Here is a 19,142-nt window from a genome sequence, read left to right as displayed (position 1 = left end):
ACCCAAATGGGATGCCGACACCGCAGGCGGAGGATTAACCGAGTGAGCCAAGGTGCTGGTCCCCTCCAATATGAATTTAAATAAAAATAAATGTTGGAGACTCTGTGGATTCTGCCCTAGTCTTTTTCTTTTTTTTTTTTTTTTTTTTCAGACAGAGTGGACAGTGAGAGAGAGAGAGAGAGAAAGAGAGAGACAGAGAGAAAGGTCTTCCTTTGCCATTGGTTCACTCTCCAATGGTCGCCGCGGCCAGCGCGCTGTGGCCGGCGCACCGCGCTGATCCGAAGGCAGAAGCCAGGTGCTTCCTCCTGGTCTCCCATGGGGTGCAGGGCCCAAGCACTTGGGCCATCCTCCACTGCACACCTGGGCCATAGCAGAGAGCTGGCCTGGAAGAGGGGCAACCGGGACGGAATCCGGTGCCCCGACCGGGACTAGAACCCGGTGTGGCGGTGCCGCTAGGTGGAGGATTAGCCTGTTGAGCTGCGGTGCCGGCCCATCTGCCCTAGTCTTTTCAACATTGTTTTCCCTAAGATTTTGGGCTGTGTTCTCACTTAACTTCCTTTAGGTAAGAATCTGAAAACAATGAGATTTCATTGTTTAAATTCCTAAATATAATTTTTATTAAAATGCAATATCTATAAGAGGAGTAACCCCTATGGCATCCTTAACTTTGAATCAGTCCTCATGTTCATTGCTACTCTACCAATTTTTTCTTGACTGCACCCCAAACACTCCTAGGCAGAGATGGGATAAAACTCTTGCATGGACAAAGAATGTAAGTTTCGGCTGGCGCCGCGGCTCACTAGGCTAATCCTCCGCCTTGCAGCGCCAGCACACCAGGTTCTAGTCCCAGTCGGGGCACCGGATTCTGTCCCGGTTGCCCCTCTTCCAGGCCAGCTCTCTGCTGTGGCCAGGGAGTGCAGTGGAGGATGGCCCAAGTGCTTGGGCCCTGCACCCCATGGGAGACCAGGAGAAGCACCTGGCTCCTGACATCGGATCAGTGCGATGCACCGGCCGCAGCGCGCTGGCCACGGTGGCCATTGGAGGGTGAACCAATGGCAAAGGAAGACCTTTCTCTCTGTCTCTCTCTCACTGTCCACTCTGCCTGTCAAAAAAAAAAAAAAGAATATAAATCTCACATGTGCAGTTTTTGTAAGTGTTGTTTATTCATTTGAAAGGCAGCACAATGGGAAGGGAGGAATGGAGAGGCAGAGGGAAGCAAGGGGAGAGGGAGAGGGAGAGGGAAGATCTTCCATCTGCTGGTTCACTCCACAAATGTTCACAAAAACAGAACTGGATTAGGCTAAGTCAAGAGCCAGGAAATCCTTTAGGTCTCCCCATCAACTGCTGCCTTCACAAGCACATTAACAGGAAGCTGGATGGGGAATGGAATAGCTGGGATTCCAACAGGCACTCCCCTATAGGACCCCAGCCTCACAAGCTACTATTCAATGCTGTGCCACTGGGCAAAGGGTAACTCTCTGCTTACTTTTGTTTACACTTCAAACAAGTGATATGTACAATTTTTATTTTCTTTGTCCCTGTTTTGTTGAGAAATTGATTAAAATGCTATTATCAGCTGAATATAATAAAGAATGGGCGTATTTTGTGTGCATCTGCTTTAGAAAAAAACTGCTATGTCACAATACCTACCACATATTGGTAACTTTTAAGAACCACAGACTCAATATCTAACTTCTCAAAATCATCTTCAACTCCACACTGCTGTATGGAAATGCCATGTATCAAGTTTGAACCAACACAAGAGTACTGTTGTCTAGTCTGTGAGGAGACATTTGCTAATGAGAACTCCCTTCTGATGTAAGCACAAACTAACATCTTCCTCAGAGCAAACACAAGCTCTGATATAAATGGTTCCTGGGTTAGCATTCCCATTACTAAGATGGATTAGTTTAACAGCTGGCACGTAGTTTGAGGCAGGTGGGAGAGAAGAAAAAGTCTCCAGCACTGTGCAGGCAGCAAGGAGGCTCTGCTCCTACTGATCCCTCTCAAAAATGTGGAATAATTATATTGCTCACAAGCGAATAATACTGCCTCTGTGTGTCTCCATACTCCTGCTTGTGGAAAAGGGAAAACATTCTCCTTATAAGCTGTGAACTGGGACCAGCACTGTGGAGTAGGAGGTTAATGCACTGACTGCAATGCTGGCATCCCATAGGAACACTGGCTGTTCCACATCTGATCCAGCTCCCTGCTAATGTGCCTGGGAAAGAAGTGGAAAATGGTCCAAGTCTTTGGGCCTCTGCACCCATGTGGAAGACCCGGATTGTGGGGAGCAACTGAGACTAGACTAAGTTACTGGAATTAAGACTTATTCTATGCATCTGCTCTCCCACAATATGGCGCTGAGGGAGCAAACAACCTCTACGCAGCTGCCTCATCAGTTTGATAAGCTGCAGGAGCTGATCCTGCTCCTGATTGGAGGAGAGCAGCGTGCTCAGCGTGTGGGCAGCAGAGTTGGAATTGGTGGAAGAGGACTATAAAGGAGGAGAGAGACAACATGCACCGGGAACACCTGAGGAACATCTGAGCAGCCCCCGAGAGAGCCGGCCGGCGGTGTGCCGCTCCCCCGCGGAAGTGGGGAAAGCGGCGGGGGGTGCCACCCCTCCACGGAGGTGGAGGGGCTGGTAGCTAACCCGGGACGGCGTCGTTCCTCTGCGAGTGAGGGAACGGCAGCTAACCCGGGAAGGGCCGAGCAGACAAAAGAACATCGCAGGGTCCAGTGTCATTCCTCCGCGAATGGGGGAGCGACACCAGATGAAGTTCCTGGTTCCTGGCTTCAACCTAGCTGAGCCCTGACCATTTGCAGTCATTTGGGAAGTGGGAGTGAACCAGTGGATGGAAGATGTCTTCTATTTGTTTCTCTCTCTCTCTCTCTCTCTCTCTCCCTGCTTTTCAAATAATAAAATAAATCTTAATTTAAAACAAAGATGTGAATTGCCATGTATCAGGTAACCTACCTAATACAGAAAAAACATGTGTTCTCAAAGTTTGCTTTATTCTCATACTTTTATTCTCCTTGTTAATTTCAAAAACCTGATTAAAACCTTTTTTATTCTAATTTCTGAGACATTCAAACTGTAATACTACCTTACCGGAGAGTCACAAGGGTAGGGAAAGTACAATTTTAAAGCTGCTTTTCCATTCGTAAAAATAAGTTGTATTTAATTATGTAAAATATCTATATAAATTAATAAATTAGATTTTAATATTTATTTAAAATACATACTGATTCACCAATTAAAGGTGAATGAAAACTATGCTATTTATTTTAGAAAACTCTTATTCACCATAATTAATGCTGAGAATTAAGTGCTAGTTACTGAATTAGAATAATAATTTACACTTAACAGATTTATTTATGGGACCGATGTTGTGGCACAGTTAGATTAAACCACTACCTACAGCACCAGCATCCCATATGGGCACCAGTTCAAGTCCTGGGTGCTCCACTTCTGATTCAGCTCTCTGCTAATATATTTAGGAAAGGAGCTGAGGATGGCCCAATCCTTGGTCCCTTGCCATCCATATGGGATACCCAGATGAAATTCCTGGCTTCTGGCTTTGGTTTGTCCCAGCTCCAGCTGATGTGGCCATTTGGGGAGTGAATCAGTGGATGGAAGATCGCTCGCTCGCTTGCTCACTCTTGCTGTCAGCCACTATCCCTCCCTCCTTCTCTCTCTCTCTCTCTCTGAATTCTGTTTACAATAAAATACATAAACCTTTTTAAAAAGCCGGTTTTTTTTTTTTTTTTTGACAAGCAGAATTCCAGAGAGAGAGAAAAAGGGAGAGAGAAGAGTTTTCCACCCTGTGATTGGTTCACTCCCAAATTGCCACAACTGGGTCAGGCAGAAGCCAGAAGCCAGGACCTGGAGTGTCATCTGGATCTCTATATGGGTGGAAGGGGCCCAAGCAATTGTACCATCTTCCACTGCCTTCCCAAGCACATTAGTAGGCAACTGGGTTGGAAGAGGTGTAACCAGGACTGGACTGGCACTTCCTTATGGGAGGGCAACATTACAAGCAGAACCTTAACCTGCTGAGCCATGATGCTGGCCCCAATAATTTGAACTATTATCTTGATTTTATTTTTTAGCATATGTATGTATATCCAAATTTCTGATTTATGAATAGGAAGTTGGTTTAAGTTATATCCTACACATCCCAAGGAATAGCAAAGACTAAAGAAACCTCTGCATTTTTGCCTCCCCCCAAGATTTATTTATTTTATTCAAAAGGCACACTTACAGAGAGGCAGAAACCTCTGGTAGATTTTGCCCTACTTTAAAATTAGTTCATAATAGAAACATCAAGATATCTAGATATCCATGAATAGATTTTCTAATCAATATAAGTTGATCATTGAATAATTGAATGGCATAGTTCAGTCAATTTTATTCACTCACTTGGGAGGGATGAAAAAATAATCCATCTTTTGACTTAAGTCTCTATCATATCAGCATGATCACACATACAAAGGAAATGATGGCCAACATCTGAGACCACAGAATTCCCATTAACTTTTCCTTTATGCAAATGTTCCAAGCTGAGATAGCTGAGCTACTCTGAGAGTTTTCAGTATCTATTCATAATCTTTTGTTTGTTAAATAGGAATTCAGAAGTAAGCCTATATTTTCCTTTCCATATTTTCAGAGTAATTCATTAACTTTCAAAACAAATTGTATTTAGAAAGCTCGTCAGTAAAAATCATCAGTGAAAAGTTGGCTGATAACACCTGATGGAGGGAGGAGGCAAGATGGCAGAATAGGAAGGGAGCACACTGATAGTCTGGGGAGAGACAGTTTAATAAAGTGGAGATACTGCAGGTTCAAGGAAGAGTAGGGGAAGAAACAGCAGAAGAAACTCTTCTGGAACGAGTGATTCACAGTGGACCTGCGTGGAGAGCATGAGAGTCCACAGTTAGGGATACCATCGGCAGACTCAACACACCAGCGCTGGAACGCGAGATGAGCCGAACCTCAATAGCCCAAGACACCGGCCGACAAGTGGAAAGAGGAGACTAGAGGGAACAACCCCAGGGGGAAAAGTTCACCAGACTAACTAGAAGAGAGAGAGAGAGAAAAAAAGTGACTGATACGGACACGGGTTTCTCTCTCTCCGCTCACCTCTCAAAGGCGAGCAAGACAAAGAGCAGGCGCCAACTTGGACATACGTCATAAGCAGAGCGACCTCAGGTCTGCACCGGCCCTGAGCCTAGCAGAAAAACCTGACTCTGGGCGGGGCGAATTAACAGGAGATTAGGACCTAGTAAATTTGTGGTGCTACTGAACTGAGACTGTGAAAACAGAGACGGTGGGGGAGAGAACTCACGGAATTCACGTGAGTACTCTCCAGAGACGCTAAAATTCCATAACTTTGGCAACCCAGTGGGAGACTGAAGGAGAATTTGAGTCCACTCTGAGGGCAGAACAGATTCCCTGTGTGGTCCTTGGGAAAGAGCTTCCGATCTCTGGCTCCTGTGGGTATATCATTTGCCTGCTAACTACCTCCAACTTCGTTCAGCTGTGTGGAATTACTTTCCTTTTGAATCAAAAAAAAAAAAAAAAAAGAAAGAAAGAAAGCAAGAGAGAGAGAGAGAAAGAGAGATCTACCACGCCTAACCTGGGAGTGTCACCTTTGGCACACCAAACAGAGCTCTCAGGCCACACCCATCTCAAGCCTCTAAGGCTCCATCAAAAACAGACAGTCCACTTAATCTAGAGTCATAGTATAACAAGAAAAAGCACCACAGTGAAGAAACCAAATATCTCCAATATGCCAAATAACAAACGCAAAAACCGAGATAATAAAAACAAAGGAGTCACTATGATGCCCCCAAATGAAAAAGACACCCCAATTCAAGATTATGAAGATGATGACATAGAAGAAATGCAAGAAGAAGATCTCAAAAAAATTGATAAGAACATTAAGAAGTTCTCAAAAACAAATTCTAGAACTACAGAAATCCTTAATGGACAAGATAGAAAATCTCTCTCGTGAAAATGAAATATTAAGGAGGAATCAAAATGAAATGAAACAACTAGTACAACAGGAAACTGTGATAGTGACGAGAAATCATAATGAAGTGAAGAATTCAATAGATCAAATGAAAAACACAATAGAGAGCCTTACAAACAGAATGGGTGAAGCAGAAGAGAGAATATCGGACTTAGAAGATAGAGAACAGGAAAGGATATAGTCAGACCAAAGAAAAGAAGAGGAAATTAGAAATCTAAAACATATTGTCAGGAATCTTCAGGATACTATTAAAAAACCCAACATCCGGGTTCTAGGAGTTCCTGAAGGCATGGAGAGGGAGACAGGATTAGAAGGCCTTTTTAGTGAGATATTAGCAGAAAATTTCCCAGGTTTGGAGAAGGACAGAGACATCCTAGTACAGGAAGCTCACAGAACCCCTAATAAACACGACCAAAAGAGATCCTCACCACGACACGTTGTAATTAAACTCTCCACAGTGAAACATAAAGAAAAGATCCTAAAATGTGCAAGAGAGAAAGGTCAGATTACTCTCAGAGGATCTCCAATCAGACTCACAGCTGACTTCTCATCAGAACCCTGCAAGCTAGGAGGGAATGGCGAGATATAGCCCAAGTACTAAGAGAAAAAAACTGCCAGCCCAGAATATTATATCCTGCAAAGCTATCATTTGTGAATGAAGGTGAAATAAAGACTTTTCATAGCAAACAGAAATTGAAAGAATTTGTCGCCACTCGTCCAGCCCTGCAAAAGATGCTTAAAGATGTGTTACACACAGAAACACAGAAACACAGTCATCAATATGAAAGAAGGTAACGGAAGGAAACCTCACAGCAAAAGATCACAGGGAATTCAAAGCATATATTAGAACTTATCTTTGGCAAATGGCAGGGCAAAGTTACCTCTTATCATTAGTCACATTGAACGTGAATGGCCTGAACTGTCCAGTTAAAAGACACAGATTGGCTGATTGGGTTAAGGAACAAAACCCATCTATTTGCTGCTTACAAGAAACACATCTTTCCAACAAAGATCCATACAGACTGAAAGTGAAAGGCTGGAAAAAGATATACCATGCCAACAGAAATGAAAAAAGAGCGGGCGTAGCCATCTTAATATCGGACACCATAAACTTTACCACAAAAACTGTTAAGAGAGACAAAGAGGGACACTATATCATGATTAAGGGATCAATTCAACAGGAAGATATAACAATTATCAATGTATATGCACCTAACTACAGGGCACCGGTTTATCAAAAAGATTTGTTAAGGGACTTAAAGGGAGATTTAGACCCCCATACAATAGTACTGGGGGACTTCAATACTCCACTCTCAGAAATAGACAGATCAACAGGACAGAAGCTCAACAAGGATACAGTAGATTTAAACGACACTATAGCCCAAATGGATCTAACAGATATATACAGAACTTTCAACCCTACAGCTAAAGATTTTACATTCTTCTCAGCAGTACATGGAACCTTCTCTAGGATTGACCACATACTAGGCCATAAAGCAAGTCTCAGCAAATTCAAAAGAATTAGAATCATACCTTGCAGCTTCTCAGACCATAAAGGAATGAAGTTGGAAATTAGCAACTCAGGAATCCCTAGAGCATATGCAAACACATGGAGATTGAACAACATGTTCCTGAATGAACAATGGTTCATAGAAAAAATTAAAAGATAAATCAAAAACTTTCTGGAAGTAAATGAGGATAACAGCACAAAATACCAAAACTTATGGGATGCAGCAAAAGCAGTGTTAAGAGGAAAGTTTATATCAATAGGTGCCTACATCAAGAAATTGGAAAGGCACCAAATAGATGAGCTTTCAATTCACCTCAAGGATCTAGAAAACCTACAGCAAACCAGACCCAAATCTAGTAGGAGGAGAGAAATAATTAAAATCAGAGAAGAAACCAACAGGATTGAATCCAAAAAAAACATTACAAAAAATCAGCCAAACGAGGAGCTGGTTTTTTGAAAAAATAAACAAAATTGACACCCCATTGGCCCAACTAACTAAAAAAAAGAAGAGAAAAGACCCAAATCAATAAAATCAGAGATGAGAAAGGAAATGTAACAACAGACACCACAGAAATAAAAAGAATCATCAGAAATTACTACAAGGACTTGTATGCCAGCAAACAGGGAAACCTATCAGAAATGGATAGATTCCTGGACACATGCAACCTACCTAAATTGAACCAGGAAGACATCGAAAACCTAAACAGACCCATAACTGAGACAGAAATTGAAACAGTAATAAAGGCTCTCCCAACAAAGAAAGCCCAGGACCAGATGGATTCACTGCTGAATTCTACCAGACATTTAAAGAAGAACTGACTCCAATTCTTCTCAAACTATTCAGAACAATCGAAAAAGAGGGAGTCCTCCCAAATTCTTTCTATGAAGCCAGCATCACCTAAATTCCTAAGCCGGAAAAAGATACAGCACTGAAAGAGAATTACAGACCAATATCCCTGATGAACATAGATGCAAAAATCCTCAATAAAATTCTCACCAATAGAATGCAACAACACATCAGAAAGATCATCCACCCAGACCAAGTGGGATTTATCCCTGGTATGCAGGGATGGTTTAATGTGCACAAAACAATCAATGTGATACACCACATTAACAGACTGCAGAAGAAAAACCATATGATTATCTCAATAGACGCCGAGAAAGCATTTGATAAAATACAACACCCATTCATGATGAAAACTCTAAGCAAACTGGGTTTGGAAGGAACATTCCTCAATACAATCAAAGCAATCTATGAAAAACCCACAGCCAACATCCTATTGAATGGGGGAAAGATGGAAGCATTTCCACTGAGATCTGGTACCAGACAGGGATGCCCACTCTCACCACTGCTATTTAACATAGTTCTGGAAGTTTTAGCCAGAGCCATTGGACAAGAAAAAGAAATCAAAGGAATACAAATCAAGAAGGAAGAAGTCAAACTATCCCTCTTTGCAGATGATATGATTCTTTATTTAGGGGACCCAAAGAACTCTACTAAGAGACTATTGGAACTCATAGAAGATTTTGGCAAAGTAGCAGGGTATAAAATCAATGCACAAAAATCAACAGCTTTTGTATACACAGGCAATGCCATGGCTGAGGAAGAACTTCTAAGATCAATCCCATTCACAATAGCTACAAAAACAATCAAATACCTTGGAATAAACTTAACCAAGGACGTTAAGGATCTCTACGATGAAAATTACAAAACCTTAAAGAAAGAAATAGAAGAGGATACCAAGAAATGGAAAAATCTTCCATGCTCATGGATTGGAAGAATCAATATCATCAAAATATCCATTCTCCCAAAAGCAATTTATAGATTCAATGCAATACCAATCAAGATACCGAAGACGTTCTTCTCAGATCTGGAAAAAATGATGCTGAAATTTATATGGAGACACAGGAGACCTCGAATAGCTAAAGCAATCTTGTACAACAAAAACAAAGCTGGAGGCATCACAATACCAGATTTCAGGACATACTACAGGGCAGTTGTAATCAAAACAGCATGGTACTGGTACAGAAACAGATGGATAGACCAATGGAACAGAATTGAAACACCAGAAATCAACCCAAACATCTACAGCCAACTCATATTTGATCAAGGATCCAAAACCAATTCCTGGAGTAAGGACAGTCTAGTCAACAAATGGTGCTGGGAAAAATGCATTTCCACGTGCAGAATCATGAAGCAAGACCCCTACCTTTCACCTTACACAAAAATTCACTCAACATGGATTAAAGACTTAAATCTACGACCTGACACCATCAAATTATTAGAGAGTATTGGAAAAACCCTGCAAGATATAGGTACCGGCAATGACTTCTTGGAAAACACCCCAGAAGCATAGGCAGTCAAAGCCAAAATTAACATTTGGGATTACATCAAATTGAGAAGTTTCTGTACTGCAAAAGAAACAGTGAGGAAAGGGAAGAGACAACCGACAGAATGGGAAAATATATTTGCAAACTATGCAACTGATAAAGGGTTGATAACCAGAATCTACAAAGAAATCAAGAAACTCCACAACATCAAAACAAACAACCCACTTAAGAGATGGGCCAAGGACCTCAATAGACATTTTTCAAAAGAGGAAATCCAAATGGCTAACAGACAGGTGAAAAAATGCTCAGGATCACTAGCAATCAGGGAAATGCAAATCAAAACCACAATGAGGTTTCACCTCACCCCGGTTAGAATGGCTCACATGCAGAAATCTACCAACAATAGATGCTGGAGAGGATGTGGGGGAAAAGGGACACTAACCCACTGTTGGTGGGAATGCAAACTGGTTAAGCCACTATGGAAATCAGTTTGGTGATTTCTCAGGAACCTGAATATGACCCTACCATTCAACCCAGCCATCCCACTCCTTGGAATTTGCCCAAAGGAAATTAAATTGGCAAACAAACAAGCTGTCTGCACCTTAATGTTTATTGCAGCTCAATTCACAATAGCTAAGACCTGGAACCAACCCAAATGCCCATCAACAGTAGACTGGATAAAGAAATTATGGGACATGTACTCTATAGAATACTATACAGCAGTCAAAAACAACGAAACCCGGTCATTTGCAACAAGATGGAGGAATTTGGAAAACATCATGCTGAGTGAATTAAACCAGTCCCAAAGGGACAAATATCATATGTTCTCCCTGATCGATGACAACTGACTGAGCACCAAAAGGGAAACTTGTTGAAATGAAATGGACACTGTGAGAAATAGTGACTTGATCAACTCTTGTCCTGACTGTTGATGTACAATGTAATACTTTATCCATTTTAGTATTTTTTTTGTTCTAGTACCGTTGGTTGAACTCTGTAATTAACACACAATTATTCTTAGGTGTTTAAATTTTAACTGAAAAGTGATCCCTGTTAGGAATTTGGAAAACATTATGCTGAGTGAAATAAACCAATCCCAAAGGGACAAATACCACTTGTTCTCCTTGATAGGTGACAACTAACTGAGCACCAAAAAGGAAACCTGTTAAAGTGAAATGAACACTAAGAGAAACGGTGACTTGATCAGCCCTCACCCTGACTGTTGATGAGCAACTTGATATGTTATCCCTCTTAGTATTTTTTGTTTGTTTGTTCTACTTAATACTTTTGGTTGAATACTGTAATCAATACACAATTCTTCTTAAGTGCTGAAACTTAACTGAAAAGTGATCGCTGTTAAATATAAGAGTGGGAATAAGAGAGGGAAGAGATGTGCAATTCGGGACATGCTCAAGCTGACTTACCTCAAACGGTAGAGTTAGAAACATACCAGGAGATTCCAAGTCAATCCCATCAAGGTGGCATGTACCAATGCCATCTCACTAGTCCCAGTGATCAATTTCTGTTCACAATTGATCATAATGATAGGACTAAGAGACAAAGGGAGCACATAAACAAGAATAGTGTCTGCAAATACTAGCTGATAGAATAAAAAAGGGAGAGAAAGATCCAAAATGGGAAGTGAGAGACACAGCAGACCCATAGAATGGCAGGTGTCCTAAACAACCATCTGGCCTCAGAATCAGCCCTTAAGGCATGAGGATCCGGCTGAAAAGCCCATGAGAGTATTTCAGGCATGGAAAGCCAAGACACTCTGGGAAAAAAAAACCTAAATGAAAGATCTCTGCGAGTGAGATCCCAGTGGAAAGAACGGGTCATCAAAGGAGGTACCTTTCTCTGAAGGGAGGACAGAACTTCCACTTTTACCATGGCCTTGTCTAAATATGATCAGAGTCAGTGAACTAATGGGGCTTCCATAGCCTTGGCAACTCATGACAAGAGCCTAGGGTGATTACTGATGCCATAAACAAGAGTGTCAATTTGTTAAGTCAACAACAGGAGTCACTGTGCACTTACTCGTCATGTAGGATCTTTGTCCTTAGTGTGCTGTACATTGAGATTTAATGCTATAACTAGTACTCAAACAGTATTTTTCACTTTATGTTTCTGTGTGGGAGCAAACTGTTGAAATCTTTACTTAATGTATGCTAAACTGATCTTCTGTATATAGAGAATCGAAAATGAATCTTGATGTGAATGGAAGGGGAGAGGGAGTAGGAAAGGGGAGGGTTGTGGGTGGGAGGGACGTTATAGGGGGGGAAGCCATTTTAATCCATACTCTGTACTTTGGAAATTTATATTCATTAAATAAAAGTTAAAAATAAAAAAACACCTGATGGAAGCTACCACCTGGTAGACCAGAGCTAAAAGACAATTGCTGTTAAGAGAATGTTGTCCATTTTCTGACTGTTGTATCACCAAATACCTCAGGCACAGAAAGGGCTCAGTAACGAGATTTGCAAAGAAATAATCACCTGGAACATTACATCTCCTCAGCCAGGTTTTCCTGGAGAGAAGAGAACTGAATAAGCCAATGGGGTTTTAATTCACCGATTTTCAGACCCACGCCTTCTTAAAGGAGCACTGGGGGTCAGGAACTCCCACAGGTCTTTCCTATTTGGTGATGGGTGATCCAATCAGAAAATTGAAGATTTAGCCTATAAATTTTAGAACAGTGACACAGGGCAATTAATTCATCTGCTTGAACAAATCAGAAGTCTGAAACTATGCTTTTACCTTTGGGGCAAATGATAATTTTTAATTTTTTTAAATATTGATTTATTTTTTCTTTTTTTAAGATTTATTTATTTATTTGAAAATCAGAGTTACACAGAGAGAGGAGAGGCAGAGACAGAGAGAGGTCTTCCATCAGATGGTTCACTCCCCAATTGGCCACAACAGCTGGAACTGCACCGCTCTGAAGCCAGGAGCCAGGAGCTCCCTCCAGACCCCTACGTGGGTGCAGGGGCCTAAGGACCTGGACCATCCTCTACTGCTTTCCCAGGCCATAGCACAGAGATGGAACAGAATTGGGGCAGCTGGGTCTTGAACCTGTGCCCATATGGGATGCCGGCGCTTCAGGCCAGGGTGTTAACCTGCTGTGCCACAGTGCCCCCCGCCCCAGATTTATTTATTTTATTCAAAAGGCAGAGTTACAGAGAGGCAGAAAAAGGGGGTGGGGGTCTTCCATCCACTGGTCCACTCCCCAGATGGCTGCAATGGCCAGAGCTGCACCAATCTGAAGCCAGCAGCCAGGAGCTTCTTCTGGGTCTCCCACCTGACTTCAGGGGCCCAGGGACTTGAGCCATCTTCTACTGTTTTCCCAGGGATTAGCAGAGAGCTGGATGGGAAGTGGATCAGCCTCTCATTTTAAAGTGGAGAGCGCAGAGGTGGAGAGTGGTCATTATGGTGGGTGGTAGTGGTGGGGAAAAGATAAGACAATACACTTTCAGGGAATAGAATAATAAATCGTTTATTGTAACATTTCAACCTGAATGTCCCACCCTCAGAGAATACAGTCACAAAATAGCATAGTACAGATTTGTGACAAAACAGAGAGTAGAATGAACAGCATTTGTGGGTAAGGAAATCAAATGTTAGTTCAAATATGTGTATTCCCTAATGTTGTGTTGACAGACATTAGTCTTTTCCTTTGTATTGGTGAATTTTGCTTTACATGATTTTTATTTTGTTACTTATTTCCATCACAGAAGCAAATATATCCTCATATGAGTAATACCTCCTTATACCAAAAAATGACATACAGTGCCACAATATTAACCAGAACATTTGTTATACTAAAAATCAATCACAAAATAGAAATATTAAGTAAAAACTTTACAATGCAACAGAACCCAGCAGAATAAACTTCTTTCTACTTAATCTATTTTCTACCAAAAATAAAATATTTATATTTTTAACATTCCCCTTTCTGCCAGACTATATACACACACACACACACACATATATATATGTTTTATATATATATATATATATATATATATATGTCTTCCTTTAAAACAATAACAACCAGGTTATTTAAGAATTGTATGCTCTACAGGAATTCAGTGAGTTATTACCAAACACAGTCACCCAGCAACACCTGTACATCAGCAGTTTGTTAATGTGTGCTTGTAATGGAGAATGAAATGTCAATTGATCATTTAACAATGCAAATCATTCTCCTTTTTCTAAGATACCAGTCTGTCAGCAGCTAGCTAACATCAGAGCACACATTATAGCAGATTAGGTTTATGTTCTTAGAGACCTTCAGTGCCTCATTGAGTCAAATTAATACAACTTTTTAAACAGCATACATGCTATTTCAATTAATCCTCAGGTAATCATATAATTTATCATCCAAGGAAGATTTTATTAAGATTGAAAGAGGAAACTGCTAATAGAAGAAGTATTTCAGTTCATAGATAATGGAATTAAAAGATAAGCTTATTTGGGGGCAAAAGAAGTTTGAAATCTGTACAGGCTTCTATAGACTGGGACTGGCAACATAAAAGTTGACCGGCTTAGTAAACAATGATCCTTTAATCCTCAGAATGAAAGGTTCTCATTCATACAGAAACAAGTAAAAGAAGTTGACCAGCCCTGGATTACCCAACTCATAATTTTAAATCCAGCTGATGTGTTGATGTGTTTTCAGGGACTCTGCTCCAAGGTGTCCTTGTCTGCTCTTGTCCCAGTGAACAGGTGTGCTCTGCTTGCTGTTTGAATGCTTTCATGTCAGACTGTGAGTTTCACTTATGAACTTGTCTTATTTGACTTTGTGCCATCGACATTTGTGTGCTTCTCTTATCTCATTCCTAAATTGTGTGCAAAGCACATATTTCAAATAAAACGCTGAACCTTTCAGTGTGTCTTAGCTATCTGCTGCTGTGTAACAAATTATCTCCAAAGTTTGTGACTTTTAGCAACAAATATTTAGCCCTTTTTGTCAATACTGCTCTCACCTGAGTTATTTTCTGACTGTTTTCTAGAGATCCAATGACCTTTCAACTCATACCTTCCTTCTCCCTTTAAACGGAAGCTAGTAGTCTCTGCTGATAAAATTCTCTCCAAAATCTTTGTGGCCTTCAGTAAGTCTACTTGGGGTCCATTCTGTCAGTCAAATATGACACTCACAAATTTCTTAAAATGGCTAATCAGTTCAAAATTTAGCAATCTGATACCAATATGTGCCTTTTAAAGACTGTAAATGCTTCTGCCTTATTCATAAAATTTTGAGTCAGTTTTCTCATTCTATTGGTTATCTCTTTAACGAGTTAAATAAATTTTGAGTCCCATTCACTGAACTACTATAATGTAGAGTTTTTAACTGCAAATTATACTTTGAGAACATATTAGGTGTGGGAAAACAAAAGGCTTCTGTACAAGTATTAGATATAATTATATTGGCCATGTGGATGATGAGGTGTCCTGGTTTCTTTCTTACTTTGAAATTATGTTTTAATAAAATTTATAAATGATGCACAGGAATGAATGTGAGTGGAACATAATGTCTATGAACTCTGTGATAAATAATCTGAATTAATTGAGCAGAAAATTGGCTAGCTAAGCAGGCTTTTCCTCTTTCTCCTCACAAAAATCTTATAAAACTCCTCAACTTAAGAGTGGATAGACCTTCCTATAGGAAGAATAGAACTGATCAGAAATTTCTTCTGGAACCTTTAAATAGTTAAATATTCCATTTATTGGAGTGTATGGTAAAAGATTCAAGTCTCCATTTGAAGCATTAAAAATTAATTTTTCCTTCTAATTTAAAGCTGATGTTAAGGAGAAACCTTGTCATCTTATTCTTATTTAATCAAAATGACCATAAGTGGAGACACAAATTGATGAAATGACTAGACTTCTTTCTGGAAGAGAGATCATAAACCAGTCCTCCATCACTTCCAGTCTAACTGCAGCTCCTCTTTAATTTCAAGCATGAAAAGAATAGAAATGTGGAATAACCTTTAACGTTACACACTTTCAGTGAGGCCAAGAAAGAGACCATAAGCCTTAGGATCATTTTTATGGTATTTTCTGTGCATTGGGACAATTGCTGTAAAAACTCAGACTCTCACCCCAATGAAGTCAGGTACTTTGAAATGCATTTTGTCAAAACAAATGGTAATCTGATGAAATAGACAGCTTAAAATAAGAAAACTTTCTTCAGATCCCATTTCTTAATTCTAGAAGACGGCGGTACCTCTGACTGTTTCAGAAAAGGAAACCTAATAAATAGAGTTAAGGAATAAAGAAAAATTCAAGCATACCAACTGTTCTAATATCCTTTATGCCCGATTGCCTTTCAGTCATGTTCTAACTCCAGAGTGTGTATACTCTTTAATCCAGTGTAATAAATCATGAAATGGTTTTTCTCAGTGAGACAAAAGGGACATTACTTGAAATGCTAGCATGGTATTGGAATGGTGGGGAAGGCTGATACAATTATCTAGGAGTTCTATTTATTCCTTCTTCATTCCTCTATACCTGAGGAAAAAATTATTATTCAGCCCAGTTAGCACTAGCATTGCATCAAGAGATTAGAAACTACTGATTTATAAGGAGAATTAAAGCTGGAATAAGAAATTCAGATAAGCAAAATAAGTTAAAGCTTTATTTTCTCTTTTAAAATTCTACTCTGTTCCTTGCTATCTATATTTAAATTATGTAATAATTAATGCTATTGGTTTTACTATTTATGTATCTTTCTACTCCCGAGTATATAACTTTGTATTCAATTGCTGTTTCATCTATGAAGCAAGAGAATTCTACTGTGTAGGCATATAAATCATTCTGTTGCATGATAAATGTGCCAGAGAACATTAGGTCTCATGTCCTGGGAGGGAAATGAATAGGCTTTGAAGGGTACAGTGTTCTCACAGTATACAGCAGATGGGAGAACTGCAAATCCTGATGTAGCTTTTCTTACCTATCCAATGTAAGTAACGTTTACTGGATTTTCCCTAGAACGTATAAGCTCAAATTCCTTGATTTCTTTTTTTTAATACATCAATTGAATAGAAACTGCTACAGTTCAGAATCCAGGCAAACAGAATGACATCCAAATCTTGCTGCTACAGGGGCACACCTCTTTTCACTAATTGCTCTTGGACATTTCCTGTCTTTCAGGCCACATGTTTTGAGATACAGAATAATTTATTAGTTAGCAGAGCCATGCTGCATTACCAATATGGTGGACTTGGATTGAAATATCAAAGTATTTTGTATTGTATTTAATTTAATTTTTTGAAAGAGACAGAAGGTAGAACAGGTGTAGGGGTTCATGTAATGGAGACACACAGACTTTCTCTGCATACTGATTACAGCAAAGGAAATATGCTAAGAAGCAAAAAAAAAATAGGTGGACAAGGGATAAATATACCTGAGTAGTATTTAAGAAATTATAGTACTTAATCCTTGGAGCAGGATGCTGTAATCACAGTATTATACTACACTTAAGCAAACTAAGAGCTGTTGTAAGCTGTTTGATTCTCCAGACAAATCATATTTCCTCAACTACATCTTTTAAGCCTTTATGGTAAGATTATCTTCAACTCCTTTAATGTTTATTCTTTGCTTATAAAAAAAATCTGGATTAGAGTCATAGACCCAATACCTGCAAGGAGGCAAACTTTCCTCCCACAAAGGAAGGAAAATTAAAGCATTTGTATTAATAAATATTATAACTAATCTATATAAATGATTCAGAAATATCCAGGAATATATATGGAATAGTGACATTTTAATAAGAAATAACCCATGTAATAATTTTAATGTACAGCTGGGGGTTGCGAATAGAATAGTGATAGCAGAGACTGAAGAGAGTAGGAGAGAGAGTGAGATGAGAAAAGTTGATTAATGGGTTACTGTTACATGGGAGAAAGATGCTGTAGAGGTCTATTCACAGTTAGGTGACTCTAGATAACAATAATTATGTACTGTGTACTTTCAAAAAGCTAGAAGAAATGGTTTCAAGTGTTTTTACCTGGATATTACTCCTGGATATTTCTGAATCATTTATGTAAATTAGTTATAATATTTATTAATAAAAATCCTTTAATTTTTATTCTTTGTGGGAGGAAAGTTTGCCTCCTTGCAGGTATTGGGGCTATGACTAATCCAGAATGAATCAATGCATGAAGATCAATTTCTCTCTCTCTCTCTCTCTCTCTCTCCCTCTCCCTCTCTCTCTCTCTCTCTCTTTCTCCATATCTGTCACTCTGTCTTTCAAATAAATAAATGTTTACCACAAATATGGGACAGGGCAAAAATTTAGCATACCAGTTAAGATGACTGCACTACATAACAGAGTACCTGGGTTCAAGTCCCATTTTTTGGCTTCTGACTCCAGCTTTCTGCTAATGCAGGCCCTGTGAGGCAGCAGGTGATGATACCAAGTAGTTGGATCACTGCTCCCCAATCCCACACCAGCCTCAGGCCTGGAAGCCCTAGACTGAGTTCCTGCATGCCACCTATTATAGGCATTTAGGTAGCGAACAAGCAGACGGAACTCTTCCTATCTTTGTCTTTTCTGTCTCTCTCTTGCTCACTCACTCTCTAACTCTCAAATAATTATTAAGTTCATGGATAAATGAAATATTAAAAGTTAAATTATATATTTAAAGAGCTCTTCAAATGGTTCATGGAAAATTGAGATTATGAAAAAAATTTTGATCCAAAATATACCATATTTTAATTGTATTTTCCATGAACATTTTGAAGTATGCTGATAAGTAAAAACTGTTTTATATGTGAGCTATTGTTTTTCTTCGCATGTACATTGGTAATCTAAGATTTGAGAAAATTGCTCCATTATGGTAAAATGCATGATAAAATGTCATTAAAAGTACCATAAATTTAGTTTGTATATATTATTAATTATAGTTTCAAAGATAGACACAAGCCAGAACTCTGGTGTCTACTTCCAAATCTTAATGACAGACACCCAGCTGGTGTCAATATCATTCTCTAGCAAATATTAAAGATGGTACCTAAAGTATGAAAGCCACTGAATTTAAGATAAATGAATCTTAGCTATCATTGGGACCAACCCCTTTAAATTGTACAGAAAGGTTAAATTGGCAAAGGCATAAATCATTTAAATATCCAGGCATTTTTAGCAGAGTCAGCATTGGAAATAAGCTTAAATCCCTCACTGTCTTAAAACAATGAACAAGTGCTGCAAGTCATTTTGATCTGATGGCACACGTGTTGGTTCACATCCTCCACTTACTAATCAAAA

Source organism: Oryctolagus cuniculus, chromosome 8, assembly GCF_964237555.1.
Source record: "Oryctolagus cuniculus chromosome 8, mOryCun1.1, whole genome shotgun sequence".
Lineage (NCBI taxonomy): Eukaryota > Metazoa > Chordata > Mammalia > Lagomorpha > Leporidae > Oryctolagus > Oryctolagus cuniculus.
The sequence above is the reverse complement of the archived record's forward strand: the minus strand, read 5'-3'. Positions refer to the sequence as shown.